Genomic DNA, 6,041 nt, shown 5'->3' with positions numbered 1-6,041 from the left:
TGAAAGGATATTGGGTACGATTGAATACTTGTAAAATTAGTGATCGATCAAGATGGAATCTGTCAACTCTTGGTAATGAGTTTAAGCTCTATGTTGTCATGAATTATAAACGACCAAATTAAGACCTTGGTCAGGGCAATTGAATGAAAGAAGAAAAGAGTTTCTTAAGTCATTCAATGGTCGATTATATTTGACATGATAACATAGTTGGTCGCCTATTATGATTTGACAGTTGAACCATATCCTAGAGTGATCCAGAGCTATAAGGACAGAAGGAATTACTACATTATTCTTCTACTGGTTCTTGAGAGTAAATTGTATACTTCATGTTATCCGGTCATTAAGAAGTGTTGCTAGACGCCACCCTTGATTAGTATATTGATGTGGTCAATTTACTACCGGTTTAGTATTGAACCTATGGGGTCGCACACTAACGAGTGTTCTGGTCTTTGCTAAAGGATTAATTACTTTATTATTTGTTAATTAAATTAAAGAATTTAATTAGTCAAATAAATTTAGTTAGTTAATTCAAATGAAATATTATTATATTCTTTGCTAGCACAGAGGATATAATTAATATCGTCACCAAATTAAAATTTTCTATTTGGAATAGAAAAATTAATATTTATCTCTTGGTTGACACATATATGTAATATATATAAAAGGATAATGTTTATTTTATATAAGAGTTGTTGTATAAAATATTAATATAGGCTTCTAAGTAAATCCAATATTGAATTGGATTGACGAGAAGTCCATAAGGACGTGCGGCTACTTCATACCCATTGAGAATGTGATTAGTATTTCTTAATATAAAATATTAATTAGTACTTATAATCCAATTTAGAATTGGATCTTATGGAAAGTCTTGGCAGTCACGATACCAATTGGAACGGGAATACAAATTTCCGTTGAAATTTTCCATAAAGTTTATTTTTGGAATAAACTTTTACCCTGAGTAAATCATTACCTCACCCAAATAGATAAAGGGTTTATATGTGATGCTATATAAAGGGTGATGGAGAAAATTTTCCGTATTATTAATTCTTGAGAAGAAAAATCACTTTGTGAAAGTGAGAATACAATACAAAGCCAAGAGAGAAAATACAATTACAAGAAAAGAGTTTTTTGTTCTTTTAATTTGAGTTGATATTTTTGAGAAAAATTTCAGCACAAGTTTTTCGTTCAATTTGTTCGTGGGTTTCGTTGATCAAAGAGTTGATAGCAAGGATCGGTCTCAGTGTGGATACACATAGAGCTTCGCACTATCGAAGAATTTAAAACGAGACTTTCTTCACCAGGTACGTCTTAGATCCGATCTATTGACATGTAAATAAATTTTAAACACGAAAAGATCTGCCTAAGATTGTTATTGTCTTCCGCTGTGTGTTACGAACACCTATACGCAATCCTTCAGTGGTATCAGAGTCGTGGTTTATTGTGTCTAACATTTATTTACGAAATATTTTAATATTATATTTGAAAAGTTCAAACCATAATACATGTGTCTTGTGCAATAATCAAATCGTTTGAATGTTGATATTATTTTATTGTGGATAAAATATGTATTCATATAACTATTGAGATAGTTCATAACTTGAATTTGAAATTTTGTATTATATACGACGGGAATCTATAATAGGTTATATGATTCTATTGTTATTAGTTCGTGATATGTTAATTAATAATGATATTATGGCATGAATTACTCTTTTGTGATATATGTGATATATAGATTAAGCATGTTAGAAGAATGTTGAATTTCGTTTTTATGTCACGTGCTTGTTCGTTACATAATTTTGAATTATTTATTACATGTGATGTAAATTAATTTAGGACTAAGCATGTAGACAACTTGAACTAAATTCACATGCTATAAAAGATTTGATCTTCATGTAATTAAAAATTGTTTTAGTAAAAATTCCCTCTTACTAAAATTTGAGTTCTTAAATAATAAAATATAAGATATTTTATTATAGAGTTATCCATCAAAGTAAATAATTTTACTTATTTCTTATTTATAAGGAGCGACCTGACTACCAGGAGACTCATAGTTCGAGAATATGTTAAAATTATTTATTGCATTAGATGCATGGATTGAAAGAATTATTCATTTTTTACTAGACGCCTGGACTATCTGGGGAGTATAAAATTTAATAAGTTCTTTGTTATCATGATGATTGAACTCAACTATGCCAATAGGATCGACCTGAATTCATCATTTCTTTTTTGAACGGTTGGACTTTTTTTATGGGGATACAATTGGTAAGAGTACCTACCTTTAAAATATATGTGAGAAACGACTTGACTTCCAAGGGGCTCATACATATTGTTAAAGGATTCCTTTACTCCACTAACAGAAATAAAGATTTCGTAAACTATAATGAGGGTAAATAGTTTAAAATAATTAGTGGAAATATTATTTAGATAAAAGTCCATGTCTTTATGATATATGCAAATATGTTCTTATATCATTGCCTTTTCTTTTCTATATTTTAGATTTCTCAATATGCCTGTTATATCACTGCGTAAAATACTTGAGACCAATAAGTTGGTAGGACCAAACTCTGATGACTGGTATAGAAATTTGAGAATTGTTCTCATACATGAAAAACTCATTGATGTGATCGATAAGCCTGCAAAGATAATCCCACTAGAGAATGATGTTCAAGGTACCAAGGTTTATCAGAAACACTTGGAAGAATGCCTTGCTATTAAACACATCATTCTCGCTTCTATGAGTTCTGAACTCCAGAGGAAACATCAGAATATGGATCCAACTGCAATCATTGACTATCTTAGGAAGATGGTTGATACACAGTTGGACATTGAAAACTCTCCAATTGGACCCCTTGTCAATCATATGATTGTTCTTACCGAAGAACATGAGAAGTTGGGGTACAAGCTTGGTAAAGAGCCTTCTGAAGATTTGATCTTGCAGTCAGTATATGATGCTGAATGTTTTTACTGTAAGAAGAAAGGGCATTGGAAGAGAAACTGCAAGGAGTATCTTGCAACTCTAAAGGACAAGAAACAAGGTGAGACATTAATAAAAAATTATTTTCAAGATTTCTTTAGCTACTACTAATTCTTCACTGTGGGTATTAGATACTGGTAGTGGTTATAGCATCTGTAATATGTTGCAAGGGTTTAAGATAAGTAGGAGGCTAAAGAAAGGAAAGTTAATCTACAAGTTGAAAATGGTGCAAAAGTTGCGGCCGTAGTTGTAGGATCAATTTCTTTAATAATGCCTACGAGCAAAGTACTTATGTTGGATGATTGTTATTACGTTCTTAAATTTGTTTCGAACATAATTTCAGCTTCTATGTTAGACAAACGTGGTTTTCGCATTAATATAGGCAATGATATTTGCTCTATTTATTATGGTGATAATTTATATGTGAATGGCTATCTCCAACATGATGTTTATGTCTTACCCAATGTGAATGCTAATTCGATTATGCATGTTTCAAGCCTTAAGAGGAAAAGGGATGATCAAGTAAATCATACATACCTTTGGCATTGTAGGCTTGGTCATATTGGAGAGAAAAGAATTAACAAGTTGTACAAGGAAGGGTACCTTGACAGGTATGATTTTAAACCATATCCAACTTGTGAATCTTGTCTCAAAAGGAAAATGACCAAATCTCCATTTACTGGAAGTGGATAAAGAGCTTCTGAATTATTGGGACTAATTCATACAGATGTTTGTGGGTCCATAAAAATTCAAGCTAGAGTTGGATATTCTTACTTCATCACGTTCACTGATGATATGTCAAGATATGGATTTGTGTATCTTTTAAAACATAAATCTGAGTCTTTTGAAATGTTCAAAAGGTTCCGTAGTAAAGTTGAGAAGCAGACTGGTAAAAGTATCAAAGTACTAAAGTCTGATAGAGGTGGAGAATATCTTAGTAAAGATTTTACCAGATATCTCAAAGAGAATGAGATTCTCTCACAGTGGACACCTCCAGGAACACCACAACACAATGGTGTATCTGAAAGGAGAAATCGAACCTTATTTGATATGGTGAGATCTATGATGGGGTTCACTGATCTTTCAATAAATTTATGGGGATATGCTTTACAAGCAGCAACATACTTACTTAATAAAGTTCCCACTAAGTCAGTCTCTACAATACCATATGAGATATGGAAAGGATGTAAGTCTAACCTTAAACATATTAAAGTTTAGGGTTGTACAACTTATGTTAAGAGACTACAGTCGGATAAACTTGACTCAAGATCTGATAAGTGTAGATTCATTGGGTATCCCAAGGAAATAATGCGATATTATTTCTATCACCCTTCTGACCATAAAGTGTTTGTGGCCAGAGGAATAACCTTTTTGGAAAGGGAATTTCTTTTAGAAGGAAATTATAATGGAGAAATAGAACTTGATGAAGTTCAAGAAACTAATGAATCAACACAATGTAAAGATCATGAGACCAAAGTTGAAGAACCTTTATTGGATGTTTTGAAGTTGCCAAGGAAATTGACATCTTCAACGGTTGAAGTTCAAGAGCTAAATGAAGTTCAAGAACAGGTTAATGAACCAGTTCCAAACCAAATTGAACAACAACCAAATCCAGCACAAGGTGAACAGGTTGTACAAGTACCTCTTAGAAGGTCTACACGAGAACGTCATGTACCAACTAGATTAAATTTAATGGTACAAGATGATGTATCAAATGAGGTTGATCATGATGATGATAACCCTAAGACCTATGAAGATGTTATACAAAGTTCTGATTATGAGAAGTGGCAAAAGGCCATGGAATCCGAAATGGAATCCATGAAGGAAAATAAAGTATGGACTTTAGTTGAACCTTCAAAGGATATAAAACCTATAGGTTGTAAATGGGTTTTTAAGAAAAAGATTGGAGCAGACGAAAAAGTGAAGACCTACAAAGCCCGTCTTGTTGCCAAGGGATATCGTCAGAAAGAAAGAGTCGACTATGATGAGACTTTCTCTCCCGTGGCAATGCTCAAATCAATTCGGATTTTGCTTGCTATAGCAGCATACTATGATTATGAAATATGGCAAATGGATGTGAAAACAACTTTCTTTAATGGTGAGCTAGAAGAGGATGTGTACATGACACAACCTGGAGGTTTCACATCTTCGTCTGATCATAATAAAATTTGCAAGCTACAAAGATCCATTTATGGACTAAAGCAAGCTTCTCGAATTTGGAATATTCGCTTTAACAAGACAATTGAAAAGTTCGATTTTGTTAGATGCGAAGAAGAACCTTGTGTGTACAAAAAGGTTAGTGGGAGCACAATTATATTTTTAGTGTTGTATGTTGATGATATATTACTCATAGGGAATGACATATTGGCATAGCAAAGTATCAAGATTTGGCTATCTAAATAGTTCTCGATGAAAGACTTGGGAGAAGCAGCTTATATATTAGGAATAAAGATCTATAGAGATAGATCTAGAAAGCTGTTTGGACTTTCCCAGTCTTTGTACATTGATACCATCTAAAAGAGGTGTAATATGGATAATTCCAAAAGAGGCTATCTACCGATATGCACTGGAATTACTCTCAGTTGGGAGGATTGTCCTAAAACACCTGAAGAGAGAGAACGCATGAGTAGGATCATATACGCTAGTGCAGTGGGAGCTATCATGTATACCATGACATGTACACGTCTTGATGTGGCTTATGCACTTGGAGTGACTAGCCGATATCATGCAAATTCTGGTGAGGAACATTGGAAGGTGGTGAAGACCATTCTTAAGTACTTAAGAAGGACTAAAGACCAATTCCTCATCTATGGAGGTTCTGAGTTGAAACTTGAAAGTTATACTAATGCAAGTTTCTCTTCAAATAGAGATGATAGAAAATCTATTTCTGGTTATGTATTCACCTTAAATGGTGGTGCGATGAGTTAGAAAAGTTCTAAACAAACTACAGTAGCTGATTCAGTGACTGAAGCAGAATAAATAGTAGCTAGTGAAACTGCTAAGAAAGCTGTATGGATGAAAAAGTTCTTAATTGAACTTGGTGTGGTTCCTTCAATAGAAGGTA

This window comes from Nicotiana tabacum, chromosome 6 (genome assembly GCF_000715075.1).
Source record: "Nicotiana tabacum cultivar K326 chromosome 6, ASM71507v2, whole genome shotgun sequence".
NCBI classification, from domain to species: Eukaryota; Viridiplantae; Streptophyta; class Magnoliopsida; order Solanales; family Solanaceae; genus Nicotiana; species Nicotiana tabacum.
The sequence above is the reverse complement of the archived record's forward strand: the minus strand, read 5'-3'. Positions refer to the sequence as shown.